Here is an 11,861-nt window from a genome sequence, read left to right on the forward strand (position 1 = left end):
GAGAGAGAGAGAGAGAGAGAGAGAGAGAGAGGCCATATTATGTCATTGTTTTATTAGGTAATAATTATTGAAGCAAAAAATAAATAAAGTAAGCGGCATTTAGATATCATGATAGTTATGTACATGCATATACAGATGTAGCATCTAAACTTTCATAGTTGTATGCAGGCACATTAATTTTGGGGCATTTTCATGCATATCATCCAATTCATATGTACTTACTTATCTAACACTTAATCTTTGATCGTTACAATAATACCACCAAACTCTATGCTACCACATCAAAAATACCACTCTTTTAATTTTTAAAATGTGAAATTATGCCTTTTAGAATTTATTTCAGGCAAAATCTTCAGATGTTTAAATTTAACTACATTTTATATAGGCAAATGTTCCTACGAGATGTTTGTATGGGCAAATTTGACCACACATGTCAAACAAATCATAAAATATTTATCATTAATCATCAGCATATGTAGCTCTTAACCTTTGTTTATAGTTAAAATCCTAATTTTAGAATCCATGAATGCTATATGTCTATGCAAATAGAGGATTTAAAATTGAAATTCTATATTTTCTAAATGATTGCTAAGGTTCAGATGCAATATGTTTAATCTTCTAAACCATAGTTGGATTTTTCCTTCTATAATCCCTCCATGTTAATAATCTTCTACTATATTTTAAACAAAAATATGGTCATCATTATTGCTAAAATAAAATAGAAGAAAATTAAATTAACCTACTTAGTTTATGGTGTTGAGAAGAATACATTCAATAGAAATTTAATAACAAATAACAATTTCAAAGGTAAAAATGTTTAGCTTAATATGATGAAAGCTTTTTAATAGAATGAAATTGTTCTATTCAAACAAATAATCAAAAGAGTACATAAATGAAAAAAAAACATGTAAGAAAATTCAAAAGAAATGAGGGCACTCAAAATTCTTGAATGAAATAAAATCTTTGTGGTGGAGAGATATCCAAATCCTTAGCCTTGCTCCTTCATTTTATCATGCACTCACAGTTGCTCTTTTGGGCTAAGCACACTCTCACATACAACTTCACACACACACACACGCAGACTCCACTTCTAAACTCACTAAACTGCCTTCTCGCATATTTCTAGACACTTTTTAAGCTCGATCAATGAAATAATTGTCATTCTGCCCCCAAAAAATGTATAATTATTCCTATTGAACTGTCAAACTGTGACACTCTGAGTACGTCATTGCGGCTCTGGGGTAGTGCTAAAACACATCAAGTATGGTCTGTGCCAAGCTCTATATTTTGGGTCTTCGCTTTGGCCTCGATAGTGCTACGACACTCAAGAATAGTGTTGCGGTGTTCAATGTTGTAACTCTAGTGCTCAAGATAGAATGTTGCAACACTTTGCTCTTATTAGAAAAATTTCCAAATAGTGTTGTTACAACAAATTTGTTATAGTACCATTGTTATTGTACTTTTGTCATATCGTCTTCTATTTACTGTCATATCAATTTCCTATATAAAACACAAAATAAATAACATAAATTTACAAAATAATGAAAAATGTACACAAAAATATACCTAATATTTATGCATTTTGAATGCTTAAGATGTTCCCATCATATGACAAGTTGATAGGTTAAAGATTTTACTTCATGTCTATATATACTAATAATTTAATGAATAACATGTGGGGATAGGTCTGTGTAAAGTTTTGTCAAAATGCTAATTAATAGGATGGCAGAGGATAGATAGGTCAATGAATAACACAAATTGATGGGCACATGTTGATTATCAAAAGTGAAATAATTGTACATAAGAATGATAATAGATTGGAAAGTAGATGATAGGTCATCAAGTCTTAACTAATCTAATATAGTCTAATGTGTTGCCAAGTGGATGACTAATAGTTGATAGAATGATACTATGCAAGAAAAAAATTTTTTGGAAGAGATTAACCATCATCAAATATTATGCACACAATTCCATTTCCTCCATCGCTACATGCTAGCACATCCACCTTTTATCCTTAAAGTATGCACAACCTAGTCATTACTCATTACAATCCCCATCAAATCATGCTAGATCTTTAAAGGCTCGTCGACAATGTTGATACATTAGATTCTCACATTATATAGCATATTGTGGGGAAATGTAAGTATATAATTTTTTTTGTCAACAATTGTAGCTATCATACTAATAAAAAATAATTTACGCTTGTTTCAATCTTCCAAATTGGCAACTTTAAAGATTAATGATATCAAAAGAGAAAATTTTATGCTCCTTATGTACATGGGATAAGATTTTAGTAAATTTTTGTGATATGCGATTTCATGAGGTTGAGGTAACATTTAATTGCTTTTAACATAATTTTAAGAAAAGAATATATATTGCTAGAATAATATTTTTTTATTTTATAGATGGAATTTTTATGGTTTTCCTAACATTTAATTGGAATTGGAGAAATTTTAAGCACTATAGCTCAGTTAATCTTGGTGATATATTTTAAGTCATTCAAAAGTTTAGAGAGAGATCCTTATAGACTAAGGAACAATTTTGGACTAAATTGTATAGATTTTAGGGTATCTTAGTGTATACTCATAAGAGAGACTAGAATAAACAAAATTTAGCTTTTGATTATGGTGGTATGGGTGGTTCCCTCCATAGGTGCTACTTAATTCTACCTGTTATCTGTAAAATGAGAATGGATAGTCATGATTCATATATAAGTTTAGTTCCTTAGAAGATTTATTCAAGTTCTTAAATGCATATTTGTAGAAAGAAGTGTTAGGAAAAGACTCTACAATCATGGAACTACACACACAAACTCACCATCAATCTAACTTTTTGCTAGGAAAAATCTTAATTAAAATCACTAGCCCCCTCTTTTAGACTTATGATTCCTTCCTAGTGTACCCTTGTGATTTTTTTTTGGCCTTGGTGAAAGGCTAACCCAAGTTATTCATCTTTGGCTTTAAGTGAGCACTAATTTAACTCTAAATTTCTAATGTAGTTAGTATTTTTAAAGCAAATTCATATTAAAAACAAGGCAATGTGAATTCAAGCTAAGCACAAGTTTAGTCCATATGTACACTTCGACTGAGTCAATCTAAAAGTAACCCTATGCATTAGGGCCCTTCCTAATGAATTTAAAATCATCCTCAAATATCATCCTTGAACTAGGGGGGATTGTCAAACCCTTGCTGACTTATGAGGCCCATAATAGTTATGTCCTTGACTTCAAAAATTTTGACTATTCATGACTCTGGCATGTGTAGGGCCCACTATATATCAATTTCAACTTAATATAAATCCTTAAAGCTCTTGGCCAACCCAATTTGACCAAGTGGATCATTAAGGCCCCACTCAATGTAATTCAATAAAATTCAATCTAAATTAACCCAACCTCATTACCTTTTAAATCATAATGAAACTAATAATTTGAGAATGAAGGTTTAGCCCCCTGAAACATCCATGAAGACTTCGGTCAACCCCTTTGTTCAAATGGCCCATTAAAGGCCTATTAAGGCCAATTAAGCCAAATGTAAAATTTCCTCATGAATTGAGTTCTAATTATTCATAAGTCTTCTACAAAAAAAATTAAACTCTCCTCCATTCAAAATCTAATCCAAGCCCAATCAAATTAGGGAAAACAACTTCTTAAGTTATTCCCAACTCAATTAAACAAAATCTACCCTTAATTTACCCACTTAGACCTAATGGGCACACAATCCCATTATGGACCCATTTGGGTCAATTGAGCAAAATTGAACCAATCAAAGTCAAAATTAAAATTAAATTAACCAACTTCTTTTTAGGCTCAATTATAGCTTGTGAAAGTTAATTGAGCACTATTAGGCCCTCAATTAATCTAAATAGGGCCATCAATCCCATTTGACCCAATTAGGCACAATTGAACAAAATTCAAATTAAAATCAACCCAACCCAATGAAACCTTTCCAATCACCTTCCTGGGTGACTACACAATTAATTAAACCAAAAAAGTGGAAATTAGGCTTTGCTTGAATCAAAACAAGGTAGGATATGAAGTGACATAGTTGGGATCCCATGAAACATCTTGAACAAATTGAAGCTTAAATGCAACCAAATTAATATTCTAAGCAAATTGGTCTGCACACGAGCTTATCTAAATCATATTAAAAAGGGTTAAATTTCAGTTGAGCTTAACTAGGTCAAGACCCATATGGACTAACATGAACCCAATTGGGTTCCCACGAGTTATATTAATCTAAATCAAACCTAGCATATATTTAAGTAGGCACAAGAGTAACCCAAATGTGACAAGATATCTTCTTAGACTTTCCCACTTTGAGATTTTGACTCAATAAATGAATTAACTTTATGCGATTTGTCCATCTAGACTGAAGCGGGGCCAGATGATGGTGTACTACTCAAGAATTTTTCAGTTTGAGTTATTTTTTGCTCGATAGAGTTAATTCTATTGATCAATGAAACTTCAATGTAAGAAATGTTTTCCTCAACAGAGGTTATTCTATTAATCAAGAATTTCTCAATCTTTGATACTTTGCACTCAAGATACTTCAGAGGATCATAAATTTATGTGATATGTGAACTATGAATACTGCTAGATGCAAAAGGTTTACTGGGGGACCCTTACATTCCACATGCCATTGACTTCAACCACCAATTAAAAATAAATTATTCAAATTAGTTGGTTGTTTTTTTTTTACTTAGTACAACATGATTGTATTGAAGAAAAAACTTCCAGTACAACCATGTTATACATCATGATCGGCTCAGATTTCACGGTTCTTTGTTTTTTTATATATTTGACACGCATTAACTTTATTTAGTACAACATGATTGTATTGAAGAAAAACTTCCAGTACAACCATGTTATACATCATGACCGGGTCAGATTTCAGGGTTCTTTGTTTTTTTATATATTTGACACGCATTAAATTTTAATTGGAGTTTGGAAGTAGCCCTGCGTCCAAGTTTAGGACGTAATGTTTTCTTCTTTCACTGTCATATTTTCTACAGCTTTTTAATATTTTATTTTCTTGAAATAGAATTTTAAAATTTATTACATTTAATTGAAAATCAAGCCGGCTCGAGAGCCCATGAGCTGAGTCTTTTATTCAGTTCGCTCTCGAGCTCATTTGACATACAAGCTCGATTTTGTGCTCGAGCTCGAGCTTACAGCTCGATAAGCTCAACTACCGAGTGGGGTGTGAGCGAGCAGAACACGAGCGAGTCCGGGGTCAGCACATGTTCGACTTGTTGAAAAATACGAATATTATTGTTTGACAAATTTACATTTCAAACACAAAAATATTGTTCGTTTTCGGCTCATTTGTTAGCGAGCCGAACACGAGCTATTGGCGAACAAAGAGATGTTTTGAGAGCCGTAGGAAGTTAAGGGTGGGGACGAGAATTATATATATATATATATATATATAACAAGTTGAATACTTAAGAAAAAAATTTTCTCTGTGTTCGGCTAGTTTATATATCGAGCGCAAAAAAATTTTTTGTGTTTAGCTCGTTTGATTAGTGAACAAATCGAGCACGAGTTTATTAACGAGTCAAACACAAATTATTCACGAATAACGATCCATTTTAACAGCCCCACTCCCAAGGATAAAAATTTATGATTAGACTAACATTAATTTTTCAAGATCAGATGAATATGTAGGTTAATATATATACTTCAAAGCATTAATTTTAATTTGAGAAATTAAATTAGTTATTACAATTACAACGCAAATTATTTATTGAAGCAGATCGAAGACAAAAATTAAAATAAAGAATAAACAGTAATATTAATGAACTAATCCTCAAAGCCTTCTAAATTTTGAAGGAGAAGCAAAGGATTGTCATATGAGGGAAAAAAATTTGCGTACATAAGACGTACGCAGCGCTGCATACGTCCAGGGGTTATACGTCTAGGGGTTATTCATGGGGTACAGGGGTTATATCGGGGTTTTAACCTTCTGTAACCCCCATGTAACCTCTTTGTAAACTACCTGTAACCTACAAATGAGTTCCGTGCTTTTGTAGTTTCATGAGTACAAATAAGTTACACGGAGGTTACAGGGGGTATAACCCGGATATAACCCCCCTGTAACCCCTGAATAACCCCTGACGTATGCACCGATGCGTACGTCTTATGTACGCAAATATTTTCCCTCATATGACAATCCTTTGCTTCTCCTTCAAAACATTGCTTTGCGTCAAATTTAAAGAAATGTAAAACTAATATAGAAAAAGAGCATTTACAAACATACCACACAATTCTTAAGTATTTACAACCTAAACAATCATATTTACATGCAAATCATTCAAATACTAAACTTCACATGAAGAATGTGGCAATTACTATCTCTTTAAAAGTGAAAAACGAAGTTTTCTTGCTTAGGATTATGACAAAATGGTGTTATAAATGTAAATATCAAATTTTGGGTGTTTAACTACATAATAATTATGTGGTATGTATGTAAATTTTCCAAAAAACTTATTTCTTGAAAAATTGTATATTTTAAAACGCATAAAAATATAAATTATTTTTTTTTTCAATTTGCAAAGTAATAAATAAATGTGAGTAAGAAGTCAATATAAATTATAGCTACAAATACAATTTAATTTAAATAGAATACGATTAAAAATTAATTTACATTAAATTATTTTTATATATAATAGTCTAAAAATAATTACAAATTAATTAAAAAAATAAATAAATAATAATAGGATATTAAAATCTTGAACGAACTTGATAAGAAGTTGTTCAATATAAACTTAAATTTGAATATAAATTATAAGTTAAAATATAATTTAATTTCAATAAAACAAGATTAAAAAATAAAACATTTTTTTATCATAAAAAGAAATATCAGTGCAAAATTTGTGAAATTTAAATTAGATAAATATCAAAGATTTATTTTTCCTGTCAGTAATTTAAGTTTCTGCTTTTTTGTGCAAATGGATAGAACTATATATATATATATATGTATATATTTAAAATTATTATTATTATTATTATTATTTCTTGCAACATAATTTAATGAAAATAATTAGTATTTAGAAGTGAAATTAAATTCTTAGCAAGCACTTATGACTCAATTTTAATTATATTAAAATAATCAAAATACTATCAGAATTCATTTTTCTTGAGAAATATGATTAGACTAACATTTAAAAAGTAGACTAACATTTACTTTTTATCTCGAATTAATTAATTATGCATTTATTGCATGCATGTTGCTCCCAATTACTCTTTTTACTTGATAAAATTGAGTTTGTGATGTGTGTCAAAACATTTTTATGACAACAACCTCACCTAAGACACCAACAAGGACTTCTTTTTGGGGCATGCATATCATGCTGATCTATTTGCTATTACAATGATTTCTTTGTTATGCTTTTGGCTATTTTTCTAGATGCTAATGTGGGCTCCTTAGCAATTGACTTCCATATATTGCACATGCAAAATTTGTTGTACGTCTTTTTTTATTTAGGAGATCAGTAAGAAGTTATCTAGTTGCTACACTAGAATGGGGATGTTGTCGATATGTTTTTATGTGGTAGCTTGTTTGGTCATTGCCTATGAGTTTCCATTTGCTTGTGAGTTATCTCAATCCTAATATTTGAATGATTATTTTTAGTTAGCATATTTATTCTTTGGCCTAGTCTTTTGGGCTCATTAGGTCATGAACGTTAGCCAAACCATCTAAGTAGTTGGTTTGTGATGTTAGATCCTTGTTTCAATTAAGGACTAGGATGGATTCCTTTTGTCAACATTTTTGCTTGTTGGACTTGCATGAAGGGCATCTATGATTTAGTCTTTGGCGTTCGTGAATATTATGATACAAGGCTTTGCATTTGATTTAAAAATCTTTGATTGAAAAATACATTAGTATAAAAATACCAAGTGACTAGCATTTACCCATTAGATTATTCTTCTAAGTTGAAAATATGTTTAATCATTAATGCATCTAACAAAACTTTGGTTCCGTTTTGCTTCTCACTCCCATACATGTGATATTAGAGTTAATACTTCGACTAGGATTGAGTGATTTATGTAATTTGTGGCTCTTAAACTTGGTTCCTTCAATCCTTCTGTCATTATTGAGCAAGTGACTCTCACAATATCTCGACATTGTTGAGTGTGACTTTTTGTGTATAGCATTTGATGATGTGGAAAACCTTTCATTTGAAAGAAGGTGAAGGGTGGCCGATTTTGAGCTGCCTTACTGAGAGGGAAGACTATTGTTTTCAAAGTGTAGTGTGATGCACACATTTTTTTTTTACTTCAAGTACAACCTTTATTTGCTGGTGCACTCATAACTTATATAAACATAATGATACATTTAGTAACATTAATAAAACATGGATTTTTTGATTGATGATTTAGAAGTTAAGACTCGATAAAGAATTAAAACAAAATACGCTGTACTTATGCATATGTATTATTAAATACTAACTTTAAAAGTGAACCAATAAATTAAAATTTCTAACAAATTTTATTATGTATAGGAATTAACAAGGTTACAAGTTATATAAATTTTGATTAACAATCCCAAAATAAATAAATAAATCATAGAAAGAAAATGAATTTAATTTAAAAAGAAATAAAACATGATATAGAGAGTTACAAATTACATAGTTAATTGCACTATTAGAAAAAAATGTGAGAAATTATTTGTAAAAAATAGAGAATATTAAACAAGTTTTATCGCTATTAAATCACAATTTTTTTTTCTAAAGCCATTTAAAAATCTCAAATGGCATTTAATGGATTAAATTTTCTTCATAAATAAAAATTTATTCTATGAAATTAAATATTATTAAAATATCTTTGAAAAATCATACTCCTTATTGGATCAAGAATGTTTGGTCCATGAAAATCGAAGTGTTGTGCTGCATGAAAGTCAGTTTAAGGAACGTTGATCCGTTGTGATGTGAAAGCCAAAGGTTAGAAGGGACTCAAATAGCCACACACATTAGGAAAGAAAGCCCTGTTGGTAATGTTCATCGAGGGTAGGACCAAGAGAATTGCTGTCGCTTGCTGCGGTTTGGTTTACAGTGAAGTTCAAAACTTCGAATGTGATCGAGGGTCAGCTAACTAAGGAAGTTGAGTGATGTTATATTACCCAATGAACTAGTTATCACCAACCGAAGTTGAATCAGAGGGCGGCCGAAGGAATTTTAGGTAAGTTAGGGTAAGTTTTAATTCCAGATATGATTAATTTAAATAAAATCGCGGCCTGCGTTTAGTGTAAAAAATCAAATGCAGTTTCGGATAAGCCGGTGAAACGCGCGAACCAAACAGTACGGCGGCGTTTTGAAAACGTCGCCCGCACTTATAAGCTGCCCCAAACGGACCGCATCGCATGAGCACTAAATGCCCGCGGTTTAGCATAGGAAACAGCAATCGTCCTACACATGGAGTGCGCGGAGCTGACATGCCTTGCTTTGCATCTCATCGCCCTGCAGCGATCATTTATGTGCACTTTTAACAAGCTTGTTAAAGGCACTTAAGGGCTTTGAATATAATCTTAAATTAGATTGTTACAAATATGTTGGTTTAGAAATATGAACAGGTTAGCTCCCACTCATATGCTTTAGCCTTTTGGTTAGTTTGGTGAAGTGTATGCAACCAACCTTAGTAGTCCCTCTTTGGTTCACTCTCCCTAATAGTGAAGGTGACCGAGAGCCTTGCTTTGCTAAAGCATGTTGAATATAAGGATGGTGGTTGTTGACCCAACTTTTTGCTAATTACGTGCATTATGATGGATGTACATTTTGGTCAACCCAATATCATAAATCTAATGGCGTGCCTTGTATATGTTAAAACAAGCAATACTTGAGCTATCCAATAGAAGCTGCATTGTTTGTATACAAACTTGTATGGAACATTCCACAACAATTAATTTAGATCTAGTATATTTTTTTCTTATGGAACATTCAATCCTTAATTTGTTACTAAGTTCTTAGCTTTTGTACATATATTTATAATCAATTGAATGCTTCTTTTTGGTTATAAACATTAAACTACTTCATATGTACAATATATGAAATACAACAAATATACAAATAAAATGCCTTGGCCTAACACTTAACAGAACCACATAGCGAATAATTCTTGGTGTTCATTAAAAAAGCTTTAGAGTAAGGCATATCTCGACATGAACAGGAAAGAAATCTAAAAGTGTTCTAGGTTCATGTCAGTTTGGTTTGTATCAGTCGAGAGAGCGAGAGTAGGAGGAAAAAATATTATATCAGGAATCTGCATGCATAACTGTTTGTGGAGTTCAATCTCAAGCTGACACATGGAAGATCGGAGCCACCTACATAAAAAATGAAAAAAAAGAATGAAAACGTGCGCGCGGCTAAGCCGTGTTATAGGAATATTCCTTTGCGTTATTTTGAATATTTTTCGCGTTATTTATGTTTTATTGATTTGTTATTGAAGTGATTTTGAGATGTTATTGTTCTTTAAACAATAATATTAACTCAAAATCACCTCCATAACACACGAATAACACATCAGTAGAAGTTTCATCTTGTCATTGGATTGTATCATCTCAATAACGCATTAATAACACATGAATAACACACCAATAATACATTAAAAACAGTAACTACGGTGATTTTGAGATATTATTATTGAAACAAAAATATCAACTCAAAATCACCTCCATAATACATGAATATCAATTAATATAATAGAAATTTTCATCTTGTCATTTTTATTGTATCACCACAATAACCAATAACACATTAAAAACAGTAACTGAGGTGATTTTAGATGTTTACTAACTCAAAATCACTTTCATAACACGTTAATAACACATCAGTAAAAATTTTTATCTTGTGATTTGACTTAATCAATTCAATAACACACTAGGTAAAATTCCTATGCGACGCATTAGTATGGCCGGGTTGTGCGATTTCCCTCTTTTATTTCATTTTTTATGTAGGTAAGTGTTGAGAAAATTAGGGCGAAGAAAAATAGTAATCGACACAAATCCAGAAGAACACAGAGATTTAACGAGGTTCGGCAAAGATGCCTACGTCCTCGGGAGCAGAGCGACGAGTTCCTTTCAATAATCAGAAAAGGGTTTACAGAATTCAGGGATTCAGCTCTCTCAAAGGCCTAGGATTACAAACAGTTCTATTTATAATCCTAGAGTAAACCCTACAGTACAATGTGTAATTCCCAAATTACCCCTGTACCGTATAGCGGGGCGTTGACCCAACACCCCCAACCCACATAACGTAACTTCCCGATTTGGACAGATTATTCCGCTTCGCTCCGCTCTGCTCCGCTTCGTTCCAGCGTCTGTCCCTATATGGTATATGAGTCATACCATAACAAATCTCCAGCTTGGCGAATATCCAGCCCACCAAGGTGGGTTGGGCCAGCATGCATCTGCTGCGCCCACGTTGATGTCAACCCACTAAATTCCAAGAGACTTCTCTTCATTCCAAGAGACTCCAAATTCTGGTATTATGAGTCATACCTAACAATTCTCCACCTTGGCGAATATCCAGCCCTTTAGGAGAAAATCTTCACCTTTTTATATCCAGCCCTTTAGGAGAAAATCTTCACCTTGCGAATATTCAATTCCTTAGGAGAAAAATATCCACCTTGCGAATATCCCGCCCTTTAGGAGAAAATCTCCACCTTGCGAATATCCTGCCCCTTAGGAGAAAATTTTCCACCTTGCGAACATCCTGCCCCAGATGGAGAAAATCTCCACCTTGCGAATATCCAGCCCCTTAGGAGAAAAATATCATGGAGTTTCTTATGCACAAATGTGAGTTGAAGCACTTTTCTTGTTTGCGCCAGTACCTCGGCTAAACTGCTGTCTCGTGAGCGAAACCCTTCG

The sequence above is a fragment of the Phalaenopsis equestris genome, unplaced genomic scaffold (genome assembly GCF_001263595.1).
Source record: "Phalaenopsis equestris unplaced genomic scaffold, ASM126359v1 Scaffold000276, whole genome shotgun sequence".
NCBI classification, from domain to species: Eukaryota; Viridiplantae; Streptophyta; class Magnoliopsida; order Asparagales; family Orchidaceae; genus Phalaenopsis; species Phalaenopsis equestris.